At 35.0% G+C, this 24,420-nt stretch overlaps 1 long non-coding RNA gene across 5 annotated transcripts in view; it reads right to left on the reverse strand.

Moving 5' to 3' along the window:
- Nucleotides 1-24,420, reverse strand: part of LOC141411452 (uncharacterized) — a 150,839-nt gene that overhangs the window by 102,310 nt on the left and 24,109 nt on the right. For 2 of the 5 annotated variants that reach the window (XR_012436210.1, XR_012436207.1), the window contains one exon: nt 10,185-10,264. The exons of the other annotated variants lie outside the window; for them this stretch is intronic. This is a non-coding gene — a long non-coding RNA (uncharacterized lncRNA). The remainder of the gene's footprint in view (nt 1-10,184; nt 10,265-24,420) is intronic. 5 annotated transcript variants of the gene reach the window in all.

Raw genomic sequence — 24,420 nt, forward strand, 5'->3', positions numbered from 1 at the left:
AACAGACTTCCCAAAGAAAAGCAGTCAACCAAAAAGCTCAATTCTCACTCCCAGGCTTGCCCTGCTGGTGGAAGGGGTTGGCAAATGATCACATCCACCTCCTCTCAGGGCCACTTCAGAAAACTCACCTACAAAAACAAGCTGACCTAAATGGCCCATGCCCCCCAAGAAGAGCCTGGGCTCAAACACCCAGAACAGATCCCCCCACAAAGATATCTGATAGAGCATCACCATCCATTGCCACACAGCCCAATATATTAACCTTAAGGAGGGGCAAGAACCAGAAAAGGCCCCTGTCAAAAGTATCAGTAGTATTAGAAATCAGAAGGAAAAATCCAGAGTACTCACTGAACTAAGAGGAAACCCACTCCTTTCCATAACAAAGAACTATTTTATTTTATTTTATTTTTCCTCTTTTAAAATTTGTTCTTACGTACCTCATTTTTCATTCTTTCCAAACTTTAATTTTCTTAACCCTCTCTTGTTCTACTTTGTTTTCTCTCCCTTAATTTTTTTCTTCTTTTTTCTCTTTCTTTCTTCTCCTTACCTTCCTTTCTGCTCCCTCCTTTCCCCACACTGTCTCTGCCTTCTCCACACTAACCACACACTGAATAGACTATAATACCAACTTTACACATCACCCCTATTACAGAGGGATATACCCTCCCCCAAAACAACTGAACAAAATCTTACACACTTTAGGGACTTATTACTCCATGGCTCTCCTCACCTCATATCTCTTCTCCCACTCACACAATCCCCTCTCTGCCCACTCTTCTAGCACCATCATTTTAATCATCTAAATATCTATCTCTATGCAAACAACTGTTATCTCCTCAGTACCACTGTTTATAGATAATATCACCAAGGGTTTTTTTATATATTATGTAAATAAATGATTTGGCACTGAATCTGTGAATTTGTAATTGCTAAGTTATACCTCCAGGTCAATGAACATACAACAACTAAGCTGGTCAGAGCATAGAAATTAAGTTAAGGAAAAGAATAGCTAATTAAAACCCCCAACCAACTAATCAACAACACATGAGCAAAGCAAAAAATAGAAACAGAAAAAAAAGAAGTCAAAGTCAAGGAATATGACCCTCAAAAGGCTAACAATAACACAATAGAGGAATTGGTGAAAAGTGAAGGGGCTGAATCCTCAGTTGCTGACATCAGAAGAATGATGATAAATATGTCGATGAGCATAAAGAAGAGTGTAAAGAGGATATACAAAAACAACTCAATGAGTCCCAAGAGAGCATGAATTAAAAAAAAAAAAACTTCAAGAATATACAGAGAGAACTAAATGAACTCAAAGAGGATTTCAATAAACTCTGAAACAAAAAGAAATAAAGAAAACAGTACAAGATATGAAAGAGGAGTTTAACAAAGATAAGGAAACTCTCAAAAGCAAGAATCAAACAGAAACCCTGGAAATAAAAAGTTCCTTAAGTCAAATAATAAATAAAGTTGAAAGTCACTCTACAGACTGGAAGTGGAAGTCAGACTCTCAGGGCTCAAAGATAAAATAGATATTAAAGAAAAATCTAAAAATACTTAGACAAAAACTGAAGAGCTGAGAAAGGAATATGCAAGAACTCTGTGACTCCATCAAAAGACCAAACCTGTGGATCATGGGGATTGAAAAAGAGAAAGAGGTGCAACAAAATAATATCAGAAAATTTCCCAAATCTTGAGAAAGAGATGCTCATTCATGCACAGGAAGTCTCCAGGAAACCAAACAGATGTGACAAGAATAGAATCTCTCTATAGCTTATTATAGTTAAAACAACTAACATGAACAAGGAAAGAATATTGAAGGCTGGAAGAGAGAAAAACCAAATAACATATAAAGGTAAACCCATGAAAATAACAGATTTCTCAACAGAAACATTAAAAGCAAGAAAGGCATGGAGTGAGGTATTTCAAGCACTGAAAGAAACAATTTCAATCCTAGGATACTCTACCCAGTAAAGCTATCACTCAAAATTAAAGGAGGAATAAAAATCTTCCACGACAAACAAAAACTAAAACAATACATTACCACTAAGCCACCACTAGAGAAAATTCTGAAAGGAATCCTGCACATAGAAGATGAAAATAAACATAGCCATGAAAGATGAGAATTATTAAACCTCAAGAGAAGAGCCTAATCAGAGAGTAGAATAGAATTAGTTGCATACACACAAACCCTTAAAAAACAACTAAAGAGCAAGGGTCACCACATTCCTCTCAGTATTAAAACTGAATGTTAATGTCCTCAGTTCCCCCATCAAAAGATACAGAATGGCAACTGGATTAAAAAAGAAGACCCAACAATCTATTGTTTACAAGAAACCCATTTTACAGAGAGAAACAAACATTGTCTTAGGGTGAAAAGGTGGAAGAAGTTTTACCAAGCTAATGACCCCTGAAAACAAGCAGGAGTAACAATATTTATGTCAAATAAAGTAGACTTCAAACCTAAATTAGGCAGAAGAGACAGTCACTTTTAACTAATTAAAGGACCAATACATCAAGAGGAAATAACAACTGTTAACTTATATGTGTCCAATGTTGATGCACCCAACTTTATTAAACATACACTGGAGGACTTAAGACCACAGATAGACCCCAACACAGTGGTGGTGGGTGACTTCAATACTCCTCTACTACCAATAGATAGGTCAAGACGTGGTAACTATTATAAGGAAGGGGGGTGCAGAGGGGATAAAGGAGAATCATGGAGGGGCAGAATTTAACTAAGATATATTATAAGCACTTTTGCAAATGTCACAATGTACAAAAATAATACCATAATAAAAATACAATAAAAAAAAAAACTCTAGAATTGAATGACAGCATAGATTAAATGTCCCTGAGAGACAGCTACAGTGTCTTCTATCCTGCAACAGGATAATATACTTTCTATCAGAAGCCATGGAACTTTCTCCAAAACAGACCATATTTTAGGTCACAAAACAAATCTTAACAAATGTAAGAAAATTGAAATAAGCCCTTGCATACTGCCTGACAACAATGCAATAAAACTAGAACTTAAAAACAACAGAAAATACTCAAACTCCTAGATGGTGAACAACACATTGCTCCATGATCAGTGGGTCACCAAAAAAATAAGGGAGGAAATAAAAAACTTTTTGGAATTTAATTAACAAAATTAGAAATGAAAAAGGGGAAATAGAAACATACACCAGGGAAATCCAGGGAATCATCAGGGACTACCTTGAAAACCTATATCCAAAAAAATTAGAAAATCTAAAAGATATGGACAAATTTCTAGATACACATGACCATCCAAAATTGAACCAAGAGTATATTAATTGCCTAAACATATATATAACATGCAATGAAATTGAAGCAGCAATAGAGTCCCCCAAAAAAGAAAAGTCCAGGACCTGATAGATTCTCACTGAATACTACCAGACCTTTGAAGAAGAACTAAAACCAAGACACCTTAAACCTTTCTATGAAATAGAAAGGAAAGAAACACTGCCAAACTCATTACCCTCATCCCAAAACCAGACAAGGACACACCAAAAATGAAAATTACAGGCCAATCTCTTTATTGAACATAGATGCAAAAATCTTCAATAAAATATTGACAAACCAAATTCAATAGCATATCCAAAAGATCATACACCACAGTCAAGTCAGTTTCAACACAGGGATGCAGGGATGGTTCAACATATGCAAATCATTAAAGGTAATATATCATATTAACAGAAACAAAGACAAAACCCACATGCTCATCTCAATAAATGCAGAAAAAGCCTTCAATAAAATTCAGCATCCTTTCATGATAAAAGCTCTGATGAACCTAGAAATAAAAAGAATATATCTCAACATGATAAAGATTATATATGACAAGCCTATAGTCAACATCATACTTAATGGGGAAAAATTGAAATCATTTCCTCTAAAGTCATGAATGAGACAAGGATGCCCACTTTCTCCACTCCTATTACTATTCAACAAAGTCTTAGAATTCCAAGCCAGAAAAATAAGATAGAAAGATTAAATAAAAGGAGTAAAATTGGAATGGATAAAGTCAAACTATTTGCAGATGACATGATCTTATACCTAAAAGACACAAAAATCTCCACCAAAAACTCCTAGACATCATAAACTTCAGCAAAGTAGGATAGAAAATCAATTTACAAAAATTAGTAGCCTTTCTCTACATCAACAATGAAGAGACTGAGAAAGAATATAGGAAAACAATTCCATTTCCAATACCCTCAAAAAATATAAAATACTAGGTATAAACTTAGCAAGGAATATAAAAGACTTCTACAAGGAAACTATGAACAATTGAAGGAAGAACATCATCTTAAGTGAAGTTAGCCAGGTTCACAAAGTCAAAGACCCCATGTTTTCTCTCATATGTTGAATATAGACCTAATACAAATATAAGCAATATCATGAAAAACAGGTCATGCTAAGGGGAGGTCACATACAAGAAAGGGAGGATAAAAGAAGGAAGTTAAGAAGGTGAATATGGTTGATATACAGCCTATACAAAGACAAATATAGAATTTTTAATCCTGTTGAAATCACCAAAGAAGGAGACTAAGGTAGAAAGGAGAAAAATAGAAGAGATGAACCAATTTGGGTTATAATGCATGGAAATGTCACAAGGAAACTCCCTATATAACTATCTTAAACAAACAAAAATGTCATTTTTTTTCTTTTACAAAATCTGAGAACAAGAAGTAGAATACATCCTGTCTGGGAGGACAGTACTTGTGGGAGGGGAGAGGATGTGGAGAAAGGATGTAGAAGGGTGAATATGGGGCAAATACTGTGTACACATGTATGTAAATGGAAAAATGAGACCTGTTGAAACTATACCAGGAATGGGGGGATATGGGGAACAAAGGAAAATGAAGGAGAGGGTAAATGTAAGAACTTTTGTAAATGCCACAATGTACCCATAGCACGACAATAAAAAACATCCTGGCTATAATCAACCCCTCCCCCCCAAAAAATAAAAGTACTCCTTGGAAAGTCTTTGAGTCACTTCAGAGGAAAAGATCAGATGGGGCAAAATAAACATTTCTGGTTTTATAAAAATAAATAAATAAATAAAAATAAAGTGAGTGAAATGGACTCTTTTCTAGTCTAAAATATTTATCTTATAATCTTCTAGTTGGCAATTTAATTGTAACTTCCCTAGGCTTAACTTAAATAAGTATATTTTTATTTAACATTATTAGTTAGTGATGAAAAGTTAAGAGTACATATTTTTCCTTTTTATTCAAATAGTGTTCTGGAGAAATATGGAAACACAATTACTATGGATAAATTTTTTTAAAAGAATAATAGAATCATTCAAGTCCTCTAAATTATTAACTCAGCTATAAAGACAGAGCCTAAAACAAAAACTGTTCAGTGTTGTGAAATTGGTGACAGAGGGTTGAAGGACCAAAATTAACTTTATAAGATTATACATATACATATACATATGTATATATACAGTAAGATATGTAGTTTATATTGTTAAAAAGGTAAATATTAAATAAAATTTCACTATACCTATCAGATAGATCAGAAGTTCATTCTTTGATTCTAATATTTTAATGAGGTTATTCCATCATTGTTTCTATCAAAATTGCTTTGCTAAGAAATTGAATAAGAAATGGATATAAACACTTAGAAACTGGAACATTTATTTCTTGTGATACAACTTCTTTTCAAATGTCAGTAAATTCTGAGAGTAACATTTAATGGGAGAATCTTTGTATTTTCTTCCCAATGCAAACCCCTTTGATTTTTCTCTTGGGGAAATGTAATACTGTCACAGGTGATGTGTTTCAAAACCTAGAGTATCTCTTCAGGAAGCAAAAGGTATCTTTGAAAAGCATGCCCTATTTGGGCTCCTTTTCTTGAACTAAAGAATCTTTTTCAACTTCTAAGAAGGCAGCAAAAGTTAATAAGGCATTAATAACATTATTAAAATAGTAACATAAAACTTATATAATACAAAAGCAAGAAGTATATTGTTAAGGAAGATAAATATTCCTTTAAGTATATATTTCATTGTAGTAGAAGGTTAAAAGCTGTTTGTAATTCCTCAGGCAATATGGAGGTAAAGCTAGAATGCCCTCAATTTGAACCATGTTTAATTTCTAGCCCAATCCCTATGAATGCTTTCATATAAACATATTTCAACATACATACTACAAAATTCTAATTTTAGGCTAGGCATTGGTGATTCATACTAGTAATCTTAGGTATTTGGAAGGCTGAGATTAGGAGAATTGCAGTTTAAGGCTAGCCCAGACAAAAGTATTTGTAAGACCCCCATCTCAATGGGAAAAAAGCTGTGTGTGGTAGTACGTGCCTATCATCCCAGTCATGGTGAAAATAAAGTAGGAGGATGGTAGCCTTGGCCAGCCTGGGCAAAAACCACGTCCTATCTCCAGAATAACCAGAGCAAAAAGAGCTGGAGGCATGGCTCAAATGGTAGAACCCCTGCCTATAAGTTCAAAACCCTGAGTTCAAACTCCAGTAGCACCAAAAATATCCAATTTTATTTAACAATTTGAAGCATTATTATTTTGTCTTTACCTATTGCCCAGGGACTTTGATTAGAAGAGCTACACACCGTGAATTGTACTTGGATTATGTAAAGCAATGAAGGTTGCCATGAGTATATTGATCTACTCTGATCTAAATCTACTAACATTTGTTTTGTCCATAGCAGAAACTTGAGCTCTGCTTTTTGATGCTTCATCTGATAATAGACATGCTATTATTCTACTTTGTAGACTCTTAATCACCTCTACCGAAAGTAGTTCTTTCTGTATTAAATCTTAGAGTCACCATTAAAATCTTACTTTGAGACATTTTGGTGACTCATTAGCCCAAACAAGGCAAAAAGGGTTGAGACAGATACTTACATATACTGATATTGCTCAGGCTGAAATAAACTTCATGGAAAATTATCCCATGCAAGTGAGGAAGCAATATGCAATGAATCTAAAATGTACAGAATAATTCTAGAAATCTTTAATCTCATTCCTTCTAATCAGATATATGGATGAGAGTGATGGGGAATTGAGCTGGCGCTCAATGATCAGGAACTGGGTAAGGCAAAACATCCCCAAGGAGAGGACTCATAGGAGTCATTCAGAAAGAACAGGTCCTAGAAGGAAGGACGAACTGGACATGGCACATGATTATATGTACTACTGGAAAGGCTGAAACTTAACCCTGTGACTATGACAGTATGACAAGCTATGTTAGTAAATGTTTATCTGCAGCTAACAGATACTACAATTTATACAGGCTTATGGAAATGATAGTTTCTTTCTCACATATAAAAAGTCAAGAGATGGGCAGTTGCTGGAATTATGTTACTTATTTGTAACTATTTGAACCCTGTGTTATTCTGTCCTGCCATTTTATGTTATATTGGCTGTCATTCAAGTGCCTGTCATCTAATGCTTGCAGGAAGCATTGCAGCTCCAGACAACAGACAACACACTCACATTGAAAGCCAGATAAGTAGAGTAAGCAGTTGTACCAGTTTCATACATCCCCTTGGAACAAAAACCCCAGTGGAAATCAATTTATGTCTCACTGGATAGAATTGTCGTGTAACCACTCTCCAGCTATCAGGGAAGTTGGGAAAGTAAATACATTCTGCTTCTGTAATATAGATTAGGGAATATATGAGTGGTAAATGGGCAATAATGTCATTAGAAAGCAATAAATACATTGTTTTCTTTCTTAATTTTCTTACACAAAAAGCTAAAACATCAGCAGTAAGTACGTGTTGTTTTGATGGAAAGATACTTTTTCCACCACATTTTAACATTTCTGAAACCAATGGAGTTTATAATTGCTGTAAGCCAGGTGGAAGTCATTACAAACCGCCATTGTGTGTATGCATATGCAAATTTGGTCATAGTAGCATATATTGTCATGCATTCAAATGAGTTATGTGATGTTGGTAATGCATGCCAATCAATGTAATTGAAGGCTAGAGAAAGCAGAATATTCTTCCAAAACAATATAAGAAATTTCAAAACAAGAAAATGATATCACCAAAAGATACATCAACCATGTAACACACTCATTAAGACAGAAAACATTAGTCTGTCAGAAAATAATTCTGGTTTTGTACAGAAGCTATTTAATATGCAGTGATGTATGATTCAGTAAAAGTATAAATTAGTCAAATATAAAAATTTCAGCCTCTTATACCAGGTGTGGTGGTGCATGCCTATAATCGCAGAATTTGGGAGGCTGAGGCATAAAGATCAAGATTTTAAGGCCAATCTTGGTTATCTAGTGAGACCTTGTCAAAAAAAAAAAAAGAAAGAAGAAGAAGAAGAAACCAAAATAATCAGCCTATAAAGTTGTAAGCTTGTAACTTGGATAAAGACTTCAAAATGCTTTTAAGAAATGCTACAATGTCCTTAATAGTATGCAAAAAGAGATACATAGGACATCACTGAGTTGAAAAGTCATAGAAATGAGTTGGACTCCAAATGTAAAGACATTTTAAGAATAATTAACCAATACTCTTTATGTATAAATTCTTAGTTTTCTATACAAAAAGAGTGATTTAAATTTTTTGAGCAAATCAGCCTAAAAAGTGTTTTGATGAATAAACTACAGAATTCTAACTTTGACAGTAAAACACAGTGCTTGGCTTAAACAGCACGAATCCCTCTTACTAATATTTAAATGAATAGAATTTCTTGTCCTACAATCAAGGCCTCTGAGTGAATTTGATGTTGTCAGCAAGATTGGCTGTTGTTCTGAAATTAAGAACCTTCCCTGAATCATTTTAAGAAAATTCAGAAAGGAGCACCTATGGGTTCCTCTCTTGGAAGGGATTTGGCCAAGCTGGGAATGGTTCCTGGTTCCTGGTCACTGCACTACCTTTGTCCATTTTGAAAACGGTAGCCCCACGTACTAACTCCATTTCCATTTTCCTTAACTCAGAACCACTACTTTGTTCAAGTTGGAGTTTTGTCAACATCTCTTTTGCTATTTTGCAAACTTTAATATACCCTATGGTAGCCTCTATTGGCATCTTGTATTTGGAGATGCAACTGATTTGTAACTTAGCAAACTTGCTAAGCTACCTTGTTGTTTCTAATAATTTATTTGTGAATAATTTTAGAATGTCTATTTATGTAACAATTTAATATTCAATAAAGAAAGTTTTATTTCTTCTATTCCAATCCTTTTTTTTTTTCCTTTTTGACAGTACCAGAGTTTGAACTCAGAGCTTCAATCTCTCTAGGCAGGCACTCTATTTTTTGAGCCATACCCTAGCATTATTTTTTTGCTTTAGATAGGATTTCACACTTTTTGCCTGAAATCTGCCTTGGACAGTGATTCTCCTATGTACACTTCTCAAGTGGTCAGGATTATAGATGTGTACCACCACCACATGGCCCTTCTACCTCAACTCTTGTTTACTTACTATAAATTTTTAATTTCTTTAACCTTTTCAGAGAATAGAGCTATCTTTGCCAATACTTTCTGGTTCAGGATTCATTTAATTTCTTTCATTTCTGCTCTTTTAATCACTTCCATCTGCTTTCTTTGGATTTATAAATTTTTTTCTACAAACCTTTAAATGGATACTCAACTAATTAAATTGAGCCATTTCTCTTTCCCTAAAATCTTATTTTAAGATTATGAATTCTTAAATTACAAGATAAACAGGGAAGCAGAGATAGGAAAGCAATTGTCTCCAAGTTTCCTTAAGACTAGTTTTTCCTTTTTTATCATATCAAGGTCTATAATGACATCCACCTCAATGGGATATTAATTTTTCTTTATATTTTCTTAACCACTATAGTTTTGGCTACACTAAACTTCCTTTTTAAGAAATAGTTCCTTTTTCTGGACACAATAACTCTGGTTTCTCCTGTCCTTCTGCTTACATCACATGACTTCTTTCTCTCCTTTGCTGATTTTCAGTTTACCGTGTTAGACTTCAAATGTCAGATTGCCCAATGCTCTCTTCGAAATTCTTTATCATTATTGTTGTTATTATTATTAATTATTCTTAAATTACATTATCTTGTCTGGTGATTTGGAATACCATCTCTATTCTAATGAATCCCATATTTTTTCTCTCTTATAAGCCCATACTAAGTTTTTTCTAATTTACCTATGCAGACATGTCTCAAATAAAAATCTTTATTTCTTACCATCTATCTCCATCAAGCTTATTTCTTTCCTATCCTCTCCTTCTCACTCAGTGGTACCATAAGTCTTCCAGTTGCTCAAACTGAAAAATAAAGAATACTTTTGTCTCTTAATTCTGTCCATCCCAAAGTGTACATATTCACACATACATGCACACATACATGGGCATGTCACGATCCATATCCACCCTCCATGTCTCACACAAATACAATAGTTTATCATCAATTGAATGAAATATTTAAAGAACCTCCTGATTCCTGTTTCCTTATTTCTTCTCCACAATTCACCCACTGGAGAAGTATAGTGATTTCTAAAATACAATAATATAATTCAAATAATGTTACCATTCTATTTATAACCCTTCTAAGAAATCCCATCACACCAGAAAAGATTCAAACTTTCTTAGTCCTATAAAAACTGGTCCCTGCCAATCTGTCTAGTTCATCTTCTCCCATGTGTCTCTCACCCTCCACATTCCAGCTTCTTACTGCTCCTTGGACACCATGAGTTTACATCTGCTCCAGTGCCTGGTACAAACTGTACCCTGAGACTGGAATGATCTTACCCAAGGTATTTACAAGACTGGTTCCTCATTCAGAGAAGGATAACAACCTACTTTAATCACACAGCCACTTTAACACATTGGTCAATTACTTATCACATTGGTCAATTATAATTCTGTGAAACCATTTAGTATTTGCCTTTTACTATAGATTTTTGGTCTCTTTCAGAATCTAAGCATTTGAAAACAAAGATACCGCCCACCTTTCTTCAATGCTTTGTCTTCAATATCAAGAAAAGAGCCTCTCACAAAACAGTAACAATAAATGGGTGGAAAAAATGATCCCCAACAGAAAACATTAAGACTAGTAACTAAAGCAGCTCAGATGACCTACTGAATTAATATTGTTATCTTAATTCTAGAATGATTTGAAGGCTCAGTGAAAAAAAAAATCACTAAACCAAAAAATATGGCCCCTGACAAAAGTCATCTTGTAGTTACCATTTTTTATGAGATGCCTGCCACAGGCAATTTAGAAGTCTCTGAGCCAAGAGAAGGATTTCATCTCCATCATGCAATATCAAAAAATGCCCTTCACCTCCTATTGTAATTCCCATAAAGCACATCAGGAAGGACATTTAAGCTCTCTTTCTGGAATCACTTGAAAATAGCTTAGACAAGGGAATTATTTCTCCTCCCTTTTAAAATCCTTTCAGTTTTTCTCTGATTTGACTTTTTCTCTGATCATCTGAGAGCAGATCTCATTCCTCCAAAGGTTTAAATTCTCTGCTTATGCTGAGATAGGAGTTTGTGGGGGGATGGGAAACATCTAGAAAAAACATCAAGTGACTTTTGCTTCAACTCTGCTAGGCAGTAAAGGTGTCATGCTATTTGATTTGATCTTAATGAACAGAACACCAGGCAGTGCTTAAGGAGGCTCTATAAGCTGCCTTTGGTCAGACTGCCCAGCATGAACTGGCCACCTGCAGAGTTGAGTGGTAGGAACAATAGAAGCCTGTGTCCTGTAACCACTAAAGTTTCTCTGTTCCTTTCTCTTGAAAAAAACTTTTGAACCACAAATGAATAAAGGTTAAGAGTCAACTGAAAATATTGGTTTTACAAACTGTTTACTCAACTGTCTAGAGCCAATCAAATAAATAGGCTAGGCATATGGTGCCTGAACTTTCTCTCTGGATAGAAAATGAAGAATTTTTTATTTTACTAAAAAAGGCTACTTCCAATACCACTAGTGCATTTTTAAGCAAGCACCATTAAGGAGGAATGACTGAGCTGTATGACAATTAAAATTATGTTCACATGACTTTTCTTCTAGAAAACCTTTTAACAAACTAAATCTCTTCCTTTAGAAGAATTCAAAGAATCCCATATATGCGAATATAGAACCAATGCTCTCTCCCTCTCTCTTTTTTTTATTTTTCACTTATAGAATTAAAATTGACAGCAGGTTTTCCAGAACAAGGGTCACTTCTATTCTGGTTAAGAATAGTTACCCTCTTCACAGGACACAAGTAAGTAGCCTGTTATAACCTTCAAAGCACCCCAAGTTGTGGATGCTGGTTAATTTCTTGCTCTGTGTTCTTTGGGTTAGAAATGCTAAAAACCCATTTAAACTATCTTAAGCTTAAAAATGGAAATCTGTTACAATGGTACAGGGTTTGATTGTCCAACCCAAGGTTAACACAGATATGGTTTTCAAGAACAGATGAAACCTGAGACTTTCACTTACTTTCCAGCTATTCAATGTTCCATTTTGCCTATCTGCTTCATCCTTCCCTCTCTTTCTGAAGATTGGTTTCTTCTACAGATTCAGTCACCAAGTAAAGAACAAGGCCCCAGAAATCCCTAAGTTTATACATTATATTTTCTGTTGCCATGTTGGAGATTGATCTCTCCCAGTTCTGATCACAAATTCTTAAGAAAGAAAAAATGTGCTTTGATCCTTGGTGGGAGGATATAATTCATAATCTCATCCCACCCTTCCTTGCCTTTATAAATCTCTTCCAAATCCTCATAGCCCCATTCTGCACATTGACTGACCTTTCAAAAGTCCCTCATATCCTTAAAAAATGAACAAAGGGAAGTGTTCATAGTGCAGGGTCTCTATTCATCACCACAAAAAAAATCTATATTGCAGATGAAGAAGATAAATAATAAAGAATTTAACATAGCTAACATATCTCAGGGTCAGAATTCAAAGTCAAATCTCTCTGTAAAACTCACCACCTTCATTACTCCTAATAATTCGATTTTTTTAACTTGGTAAAATTTAAAATAATTTAAAATATAGAGACCTCATTGACATAGGCATTAGACAGGAAATTAGGAAACTTGATGGCTAAAAACAATGGCTTGGATGTTGATGAAAAACTACATCCTGTTCCACTGACAAAAATGGAACAAATCATGACATAAAGTTGGGTGTTGTAGACACACATCCTGCAAAAACTAGAAGGTCTCCATCTGACAATCTAAGTCCAAAAACTCCCCTGCCCAACAAGTGGGGAAACCCCCACCCTCTGTTTTCCAGGAATGACCACCCCTATGTTTCCAAACCCCGACAAAAGCTCAAAATGTTGAGACCCTCAAGACAACTTCTCATTCTCAAGCCTCCCTGTTTTCCTGTCTCGAGTGTACTTGCACTTTGCTGTGCAGCAGCTGCTCATTCCAGAGCCTGCCTGCACTCCCATCCAAGAGTGTGCTTTTACTTTGCTTCCCAGCAGCCACTCTGCCCACTCACCCATCTTGAGTATATGTTCACTGTGTCTTTGCCTTGTTTCACTGTAATAACCTGCTCCCACTAACTCTTCGTGGTGTCCATCCTTGACTTCTTTCTCTGACAAGATTAAGAACCTTCTGTCCCTGGACCTGATGACACCATATTTATAATTTGTTTCTCTGAGATCATTAGTCTATAAGAGATTTGGATTTCTCAAAATTTATCCAACTGTGGGTATAAACTTGAATGACCTATATTTCACTATTCAAAATCCATCACTAGCTCTGATCCAGCTTGTCCTTAGAGTCCCTAAGGCCATGGCATGTGAGCTCTCAAGCATTTCTAGAGTTGTTTCTTCCCATCCCATGAATAGCTATCTCTGACCATAAAGCCATTTGAGAGGGTGGCCTCCAGGTTCTCCTACTGCAAATGCTCATGATCAAAATGTCTCTGTGTGACTAGAATTAGACAGCATACTTTTTCCAAAGCTGCAAAATCTTTAAGTAGCATAGAATCTCTGTTTCCATATTAAAGTTAAAGACAGTAGCCAGGTGCTGGAGGCTCGCACTTGTAATCCTAGCTACTCAGGAGGTAGAATGTGAACAGATTCAATTCCTCTGTTAAAAGATATGGATCGACTGGATGGATTTAAAAACAACTAGACCCAACAATATGTTGCTAACAAGAAAAATACTTCACCAATAAAGACACACTTACTGAAAGTGAAGGATAGAAAAAAATATACAATGCGAATGAAAATCAAAACTGAATCGGAATAGCTATACTTACATCAGATAAAACATACTTTAAGAAAAATTTATAAAGAGACAAAGAAAATCAGCAAATCAGTATAGTGATAAAGAGGTCAATTTAACAAAAGAAAAGTACAATTGTATGTAGATATGGACCCAACATTAAACTACCCAATTATGTGAAACAAACATTATTAAATCTAAAAGAAGAAATAGATTATAGTGTAATAGTTGAGGAACTCAGCATCTCACTTTCATCAATGGATAATTATCCAGAAAAAAAATCAACAAACATTTGAGGTAAACTATACCTTAAGCCAAATGAACCTAACAGACAATTACAGAATGCTTCATCCTACTAATACATATAGGACATTCTCCAGAATCAAACATATAATAGACCACAAAATAAGTCTCAACAAATCAAAACCACAGCATGTGTTTTCCTTGACCAGATGGAGTAAATCAACAAGTGAAACTTCAAAAATTGTATAAATACATGGAATTAAACAACATTTTCTTCAACAACTAATGAGTTAATGAGAAAATCAAGGGGGAAATTAATAATTATTTAAAGAAATAAAAACAAAAACACAACATATCAAACCTAGAGTATACCACAAATAAAGTAAGAGGATTTTCTAAGAATAAATGTCTTTATTTATAAAATAGAAAGAATTCAAATAAACAATCAAATGATGAAAAAATAAGAAGAAACAAAACCCAAAATTGTGGAAGGAAAGAAATAGCCAAGATAAGAACTGAAATATAGAATACTAAAACAATACAAATATCAATGAAACTGAGTTTTCTGGAAAAAATAACAAAATTAACAAGCTTTTAACTAAAATAACAAGAGAAAAAGAGAAGACAAAAATAAATAAAATCAGAAATGAAACAGAAAACATTATAACTGATACCACAGAAATACAAAAGAGCATTAGGGACTATGACTTCAACAAATTAAAAACCTGGAAGAAATGAATAATTTTCTGCACACATATGAGATACCAAATTTGGACCATGAGAACATAGAAAACTTGAAAAAAAAAGTCCATCAAAAACTGTTAAAAGTGACAAATTCAATGTATTTTCACAATATAAAACAAACACACAAAATGATAGCATTTTAGCCCTGGTAATGAAATTGCTGAGGAAGACATCAAGAAAGCAATCCCATTCACACTAGGTACCAAAAAATCCACCTAAGTATAAATTTAAACCAGACAGGTAAATGGTAAATGATATCTACAAAGAAAATTACATAACCTAGATGAAAGAAATTAAAGAAGACACCAAAAAAAAATGGAAGGACATCCCATTTTCATAGACTAGAAGAGTTGATTTTGTTAAAATATTCATACTACTCAAAGCAATCTACAGATTTAATTTCTAGTAAAATACTAATAATCTAGTTGGGTGCCTGTGGTACACGCCTATAATCCTAGCTGCTTGACAGGCTGAGGTAAAAGTGAACCCATGCAAAGGGTTAGCAAGACCACCAGCTCAACTAGTGGTTGGAGTGGTGGTAAACACCTACCATCCATGGGAAGTTGAGATAGGAAGAATTCTGGTTTCAGGCCAGCCAGAGAAAAAGAAGTTGATGAGTCCTCCATTTTGATGGAAAAAAATTGGGAGTAATGGGTACACTTGTCTTCCCAGTGACAGGTAACCATAAAATAGGCCAGCCTGAGCAAAAATCAAGACCCTATCTCCAAAATAATCAGACAAAAAAGGGGCTGGAGGCATGGCTCAAGTTGTAAAGTAACTGCCTAGCAAGGAAGAAGCCCTGACTTCAAACCCAGTGCCAGAAAAAAATATTACTAATGACTTTCATCACAGATTTAGAAAAAAATAATCATGGAATTCATATGGAAACACAAAAGATTCTGAATAACCAAAGCAGTCCTCAGCAAAAACAAAGCTTCCATGATGGACCACACTAATCCTGATTATGTCAATAGAATTAAAGGCAAACCAATGGTTTTGGCAAAATTGACAATAATTACACCTAAACAGATGCAATTACATAACATTTTTAACACTAAACATTTAAATATAGGTTTCTGTAAAAGTTGTTTTCTAGAAGCAAAAATTATACAATCCTGAGCTTATCAAATGTAAGTTCTGTGATCTCTCCATATCAACTAAAATCCTACCGAGTTAAGCCAGTAGATCTAAACAGTAGATTTATCCTTTTCCAGCTAGCATTTTATTTTCCTTGTGTTTTAAAATGTATATAAAGCCATTTTAATTGGTTCATTTCATTTTTTAGGCTAAGGAGTTCTCCTTTTATTGCATCCATAATTTAACAATAAAGGACCTGAAACTGGGCTAACATCTGGCCTATCCCAAACCACAAGGAATAAAGAATCAGGTTCTAAAAATAAAGTACCACCAGTTAATTTCAAAGCACATATTCTGTGGAACACTGACCACTAGTCCTATTGTAGATTATTATGCAGTGTGCTTAGTGCTCCAAATATCCTTGGAAACCTTTTTTTATAATTTTAAATCTGTTAATGATCTTCAGTTCCACATTGTTGAATAGGCGATGCTCAGTTCTATTGACTTTGAGTATCTCCTGTTGTTCCTCTGATGCTAAATGCAAGCCGGAGGTCCCCATGACACTTTAAAAGAAGAGGTGCTGTGATAAGTAACTATAATGTATCTTTAAAGAGAAAGATAGTTAAGAAGACAATAACTGCTATTTATAAATTCTTTCACAATGTGTCCTCAGATTACAAATTATGATTCAGCCTTAGGATAATAAATTGAGTAGGAAAATTGAAGTTCTTATTCATCTTTTTTGTCATGGAGAAGAGGGTTCATTTTCAAAATGAATCTGGAGTACTTTTGTTGATTAGTATAATAATAGGAAGGCTACATAGTCTCAACTGGCATTATTAGTCTTCTAGAACAAAATTGGAAACCAAAGCAGACTGTCCTCATAGCTTCCCCAATGCAAGGAAAAAGGTGAGATATTAGTAGTACGGAATCAATAGGTGAGTAATGTGTCAACAAAATGTTTAGTTTGTGTGCTTGGAGGTGTGTTAGTGTTTTCTATTTTCCCCTTATTACTTGATTATACTGGATGTGAAATAGATTTGTGAGTACCATCTATAACATTGCTAGTACTTTGATAAATATAAACAAGGCAAATTAAATCAGGGAAAAACTTAATTTAAAAAATGGAATTTGGCCTGCATCTTGAAGGCTTAGCACCTAGAGGGAGCTCAATAAATATTAAATCAAGTCACAAGATTCTAGGTCTATTGAATTATAAGGGAAAGCTAATTTCAAAATCATGCACTATCTACAAAGGAACCCCTGCTTCTAGGCTCTGAATTCCAATTTTAAGTCCCCACCAGGTATGCTTTAACAGATAATGCATACAGCAGTCTGCAAGGGAGAAACATTATTTGTAAATCAAAGAAGGTTTAAAGCTTATTGAGTGTAATGAATGGAACTCCAGCACTGAACCTGGAAGCTAATAAATGAAGCTGACTGAAGACCCTAGGAACAAAATGATTTACCATGTCAAATGTTGAATAATTTTCTTTACACTAGAATAGGAAAATTTCCTTAAAATTAATCACATCTTAAATCAATACTTTCATGAGTGATTTGAGCTTATGTGGGGTGAGAATTCTAGAAGCAAAACCAATGCGCACAGATTAATTGTAGATAATCTTACTGCACAGCTTTCTGGCGCTTCCCACAGAAAAATAAGGCTTGCCTATTTGATTTTGTAATTATTATTTTATGCATAAAGTGCTCAGAAATATCATGTTTACTTTGGAGTTGCTTCTATAAAAGTTTCATGATAATATCCAATAAATTCTTGGTTCTATTGAAGACCAGATAGTTAATGGTCTAGTGTAAGGAAACAAGTCAAAATCCTGGCCCAGTCATTTAGTAGCTGTGAGTCTGTCGTTTAACATTCTTGTCCTCAGTTTCCTAATTTCAAAGTCCAGTACTATCTACAAAAAACCTCCTGCTTCCAGACCCTGGTTAAAATCAGAATCATCATCAGTAAAAATAAGGATGATAAGACTGTCAAACGGTTCTGTGCCAATTAAGAAAGAAAATATATGGAGAAGCTATATGTAAGAAGTGTGGAATGTGTGATTGTTAAGTCTAAAGAAGATCTGTAAGACTCTCCAGATGGAGCAAAAATGGGCGATAGAAGCCTCTGACTGCCCTTTTGACTGGCTGCAGAATGCTCGATAGTATCAGCAAATAGCATCAGGCCACTGAATGCTTCCTGCCCATCCCCATTTTTGGATGGGAGGAAGATTTTGGAGAGTCTGGAATGGCTTCAGTGGCTCCAGTCAAGGAGGACATTTCTAATGTACTCAGATATAATTTAAAGTTCCCAGGAAGTCAAAGCCATGTTCAATTTCCAAGGGTAGAAAGGCTTTTGAAAGATGATCCAAGTTTTCACTGCCCACAAAGTTTCAGAATACTATATGAATACTGACTACTCATTCATCCCCATGGCATTTTTACCTGTTGAAATTGTTTAAAGCACCTAGCTTAAAGCGTGCTTCTCCCAAATACTTCTCCAGTTCAAAGGTAGGCTATTCCACTACTGAAAATTATGCAATATTCTGTGTCTCTTTATAAACACATTTCAATATACCTTTGTTACAGTTATTTTTACATTTGTCTTGCTGTTGCTATCATAATGCTGTATGAAACACAGCAACAAATATTAGTGATTTACCACCACAGCCACAGATACTTCTCCTTTGTGTGTTTTCATCATTTTCCCTTTACCAGTGACTTTCAGTTGTATGTTCTTTCCATGGTGAATCACAGTAGTACCAGAGACAAGATAAACCATAAAAATTCACTTGGAGTCTCTACAGCATAGTACAAAGTGTCATTCCAATTACCAAGTCTGTGGTCAATTCCAAGTTAATGCAGCAGTGGCGTACATTTCAAATTCACTAGTGGAAAGCATGCCAGTGGCACAAAGCAAAAGAGCTAAAAATTGAAAACTACCATCTAATTAATACAATGTTAAGCATAGTGTAGGGCACACTCTATTTTCACAAATATGTGTTTTTTATTTATACAGTCTAAACGTGTAGACTCAATCAATTGCTCATTCAACCAATTAATTCACAATTTAATACTCTAAAAGGAAAGCAATCCCGTTCTTAATACAATATCTGGTACTCAAAAGACATACAACAAATATCTGTTGAATCACTTTCTTGAATGATGAGAAGTTCAATACCTCCTTCTATGGATTACTTAATACATCAGGCAGCTGAGTGGGACAATTCTCTGCAGACTGTGTGCCCCTTACAGCCACAAAAGATCTGACCTGAAAACCCAATCAACAGCATTACAATGCCCCCAAAGTATAGGCTGTAAGAATCAGGCAGTATCTGGAGTAATTAAAAAGAGGATTATCACTCTTATAGTCTTGTTAGATGCATGATAGTTTAGTCACTTCTGTCGTTTATTCCACAAAGCTGAGCATTATATCAAAGCAACAGACATTTATTTAGCTTCGCCTTCCCCACAGATGAGGCTTAGAACCAAGTGAGATCTGCTTCTCCAGGGGCCCCTTCTCCTTTTCCTCTCTCATTTTTATTTTATAATGTCCTTTACACATTAAAGTCTACAACATCTGAAAAGCTGAACTAGTTTGTTAAGTGGAAATGAAATTGTTGGGTCTACATTTGCTGATTGTATCCATGGGGGGAAAAAGATTTACTGAATTTGTTGGAGTATTTGGATTAACCACTCAGGCTATGTCAACACAGTGGAAAATTTATTTCTCTGTTTCTTGCCTATATAGTGACAATGAAGTTTCAAGTACAAAAAAATGCTTCAGGGCCCAGTGATTATTTAATTATGTCCTGCAAAATAATTTCCACATGTGACAAGGGCATCAACAATTTCTTTGAGTCTGTTAAATTCACTTTCTCCTCTACCTTTTCTATCCTGTCTCCTCAAATTACTTCCCCTGGCGGGACACATCCAGGTTTTGAGGAACTAAGATTTATGTAATTAGGGAGAAGACTCTTTTTCATTAAAAAAGACTATAAAACTACAAATACAGGAGTAGATTTTTTAAGTGTGCCTGTGTGAACCCTAAAAACTTAAACTTCGTTGGCTTCAAGATTAATCCATCTATGTTCATTTTATAACTGGAATTGCCAGGTAAAATATGACACCCAGTTAAATTTGAATTTCACATAAATAATAACAACTTATATGTGCAGTCTTCAGAACACAATTCTGAATCAGAAATTCACATTTAACTGAGCATCCTATAGTTTTATTTACTAAACAAATCCTACCTAAAACCTGGATAGAAAAGATATACTCTGAGCCCCTCCCCACCAGATAAATCTATAAATACTCATATGGATCATCTTAGACTTTCTCTGACTTCTCTAGATAATTAGGCTCTTGATCCTTATATCAATAAGTATTTTAGAATTGAATTTCATTCATCTCTGAATAAACAGAAGTGGTTTTAAATTAGTCCCTAATTTTAAAAATTCAGTAGGGAATACTTTCGAATAAATATTTCTTATTCAATGATAACATCAAAAGTAACAAGACTGATGATTTCAAATAAATGCCAACTGCTTGTCATTTTAAGGTAACTTGATTACATGCAAATTCCCTCAGTAATGAATTTTAGTACCCCATAGCCTTTGTAATCTGCAACCCAAACCCTCCTGTTTGAGTTTAACCCTCTCCTTAGTTGAATAGGAAAAAAGAAAATCACTCATCAATACATGGCTTTCCAAGCTTGCACACTGTGAAACCCTTCTCAGGCTGCTCTTGCTCTCTTGCTCCAGTGCTTGCTCTGGGGAATGTCTGCCCCCACTTTAACAGAGCTGAATCTTCTCCCTTCACACAGTTCTTGCCCCACATCTCAAGATGGTTTAGTTCTGAGGTCTGACCACAGGTAAAAATCCTAAGGAAGCCTAAAGTCAATATTGAACATAAATTTTGAAAAATCTCATGAATCTGAGTCCTGTTCTACTTTTGGAAATGTTTTTGGGAAACTGGAAGTGATTTTTGAATTGTTCTCATACTAACCATAAAATGGAAACCCTTGTTAGATAAATGAGATAGGGAGTGAGGTTTTATGAAGTTTTTAGTAATCATAGAATGAAATTCTCCATGGATGAGTCACAAACCTACTAAGTTGGTCGGATACCAGACAATAAGATGGTTAGTTCAGATATACAGGGTGAACATTTAACTTAGAAAAAAAATGATGCTATAGGCACTTTCCAAAAAATGTAAATAGGACTGACAATATTATGAACTACTCAAAGAAATACAGATTTCAATACATACTTCCCAAAGTGGCAAGTTTGAAAACAATGCATACTTTATTTATAAGTTGTGTTAGTTTTTGGAAAAGGGTTATCTGTAATTACAAAGAGTAAAAGTATCCATTTCATTGAAGTGGTATAGGAATTAAATGAGAATATGTTTAAAGAACAACACAACAACTATAATAAACACTCAATAAACATTTCTTATCATTATTAGCATTGCCATTACTCATTCAAAAAAGGCTACCAAATACTACACACGTATACACACACACACACACAAAGGAGATATTCTTTTCTCTATCTAAATTCTTTTCAGTTATTTAATAAATGTAGACTTTTAAATAGGAAAATCAGAGAAATTACATTTGATCAATATTTTACACATTATAAATTTAATATATCTCAGAATCTTAACAATATTGCCACATTTCTATTATATGATACTCTTATCTAAATGCTAATAATTAATGTGGTCTAAAAACTTCTTGATGCTAAGTACAGTTTTGTAGAAAATTTGACCTTAAAATAAGGTGAAATCTCTGCATCAGTAACTTTTATCCATTGCTGTTGGTTCTGCCTCTGGTGAAGCATTCCATCTCTCTTCCATCTTCCTTCTGGCAGCTGTTCTACAGTTTCTAAAAATGTCTTTAGTAACTGTCCACATCAAGTCATTTCTTCTTTAGTTTTTCTTACTTTATTTTATAAATCTCTAAGAATCTACTGTGTACCAAGAGCTACTCTGCATGCTAAAAAAAAAAAAAAAGAAAAACACAATTCCTGACTGCAAAAAAGATCAATGTAATGGCAAGGCATAGTCTAAAAGACAGAGACATAAAAAACAAAATAAAATTGTGGAGTTGGTACAGTCCCAAGAATGAAGGACAACTAGCCCTATTATTCATAGTGATTATAATTCTCAGTTCTTCACATTTCCTCTTCAACCTGAGACATTTTTGCCTTCCGTGGAATAGCTGGCAGCACCTGGAGACATTATGTGCTGTCACTCTGGGTCAGGAGGTGTAAGTTCTATTAGCAGGTAGTGGGTGGAGGCCTAGGAACTGGTAGACATGCATTGCACAAGGTAGCTTCTCCACCCCTCCACAAAATGTCTTCTGGTCTCAAATGTAGATAGCTTGAGAAACATCTAGCTTTTAAAACTCGATGCCCACCTTGTCATTTCTTCTCTAGTATAGTTTACTTTAGCTTATAAATTCCTTTTTTTTTCTTGTGCTTCTGGAGCTTGAACTCAGGGCCTACACCTTGAGCCACTCCACCAGCTCTTTTTTTGTGAAGAGTTTTTCAAGATGGGATCTTGCAAACTATTTGCTTTGGTTGGCTTTGAACCGTGATCCTCCTGATCTCTGCCTCCTGAGTAGCTAGGATTACAGGCAAGAACCACTGGTGCACAACTATAAATCCTTATAAATCCTTCTATAATATTTAATCAAGGTAAAAAGAAACCAGCCAGGTTCCAGTTGCTCACACCCGTAATGCTAACTACTTAAGAGTCTGAGATTGGGAGGATCACAGTTTGGGACCAACATGGGCAAATAATTCATCAGACCCTGTCTCAACCAACAGCTGAGTGCAGGGGTATGCACCTGCCATCCCAAGCGACAGAGGAGTCTGAGATCAGGAAAAAGGAAGTTTCAGGCTAACCCAGGCATAATAAGTTCATAAGACCCCATTTCAAAGGAAAAGAGCTGGATACGGTGGCATGCCTATCATCACACCTAAGGTGGTATGTGTAAAATGGGAAGATCTTGGTCCAGACCAGTCAGGGGAAACCACATCTACAAAATAAGCAGAGCAAAAAGGGCTGGGAGTATGGCTCAATCTGCAGAGCACCTGCCTAGCAAGTGTGAAGCCTTGAGTTCAAACCCCAGTACTGCCAAAGAAACTTTTAAAAACTAGTAAAAAACACAAAATTCCAGATGTGGCCACACCCATTTGAATACAAAAAAAGGCTTTATATTCCTTAACTTATTCTTCATATCTGAATTAATTAGCCTAAAATAGAATAAAATTTTAATAGCTTTTCACAATGTTGGCTCATAAAATAGTTAGGGTCAGTTAAAATTACTACATTGATCAATTTTTCCTGTGTAATTTTTTGTTAATTTCAACCTACAGTTCTGGCCTACTGAGAACTTTGGAACCTAAATTCAGCTACTTTCAAGTTTGACATGCCTACTTATATCTTTATCAAAATACTAACAAAAATATCAAGAATATTAAGACCCATACCATTAAACTAAAAAAGTACCTTGAGAGATAGAAACTGATTAATTAAGCAACATTCTTAGAAACAGATATTCTTGAATGTGTGTGTGTGTGTGTGTGTGTGTGTGTGTGTGTGTGTGTATGTGTCGTGGTACTATGGTTTGAACTCAGGGCTTCTCCCTTGCTAGGCAGGCATCTGCCACTTGAGCTTTGTCCCTAGCCCTTTTTTGCTTTAGTTGTTTTTTTGAATACTGTCTCACACTTATGCTCAAGACCAGACTTGGAACCATGATCCTTCAACTATACCTCCTGTGAAGCTGGGATTATAGACATGTACCATCACATACACCTTGTTGGTTGAGATGAGGTCTCAGTAACTTTTTTCCCCAAGATGCATTTCTGCCTCCTGAAGAGCTGAGATTACAGGTGTGCACTACCATGCCCAGTCCTAGATATTCAAGAAGACTGCTACTTGCCTACATCACAATTACTAGCCCTCAGAAAAAATGCTGTGAGAGTATGAGAGTTCACTACAGAAACAGAACCAATAGGTATAGTTATAGATAAGTATAATCAGTAAGTATAGTTATAGATATACATACAGATATAGATACAGATGACATAGATATAAATGCATGTGGATTTATTATGGTAATTGGCTCATGAGGTTATGCAGAAGAGGACTGGTATAAGTCACAG

Source organism: Castor canadensis, chromosome 10 (assembly GCF_047511655.1).
Source record: "Castor canadensis chromosome 10, mCasCan1.hap1v2, whole genome shotgun sequence".
Lineage (NCBI taxonomy): Eukaryota > Metazoa > Chordata > Mammalia > Rodentia > Castoridae > Castor > Castor canadensis.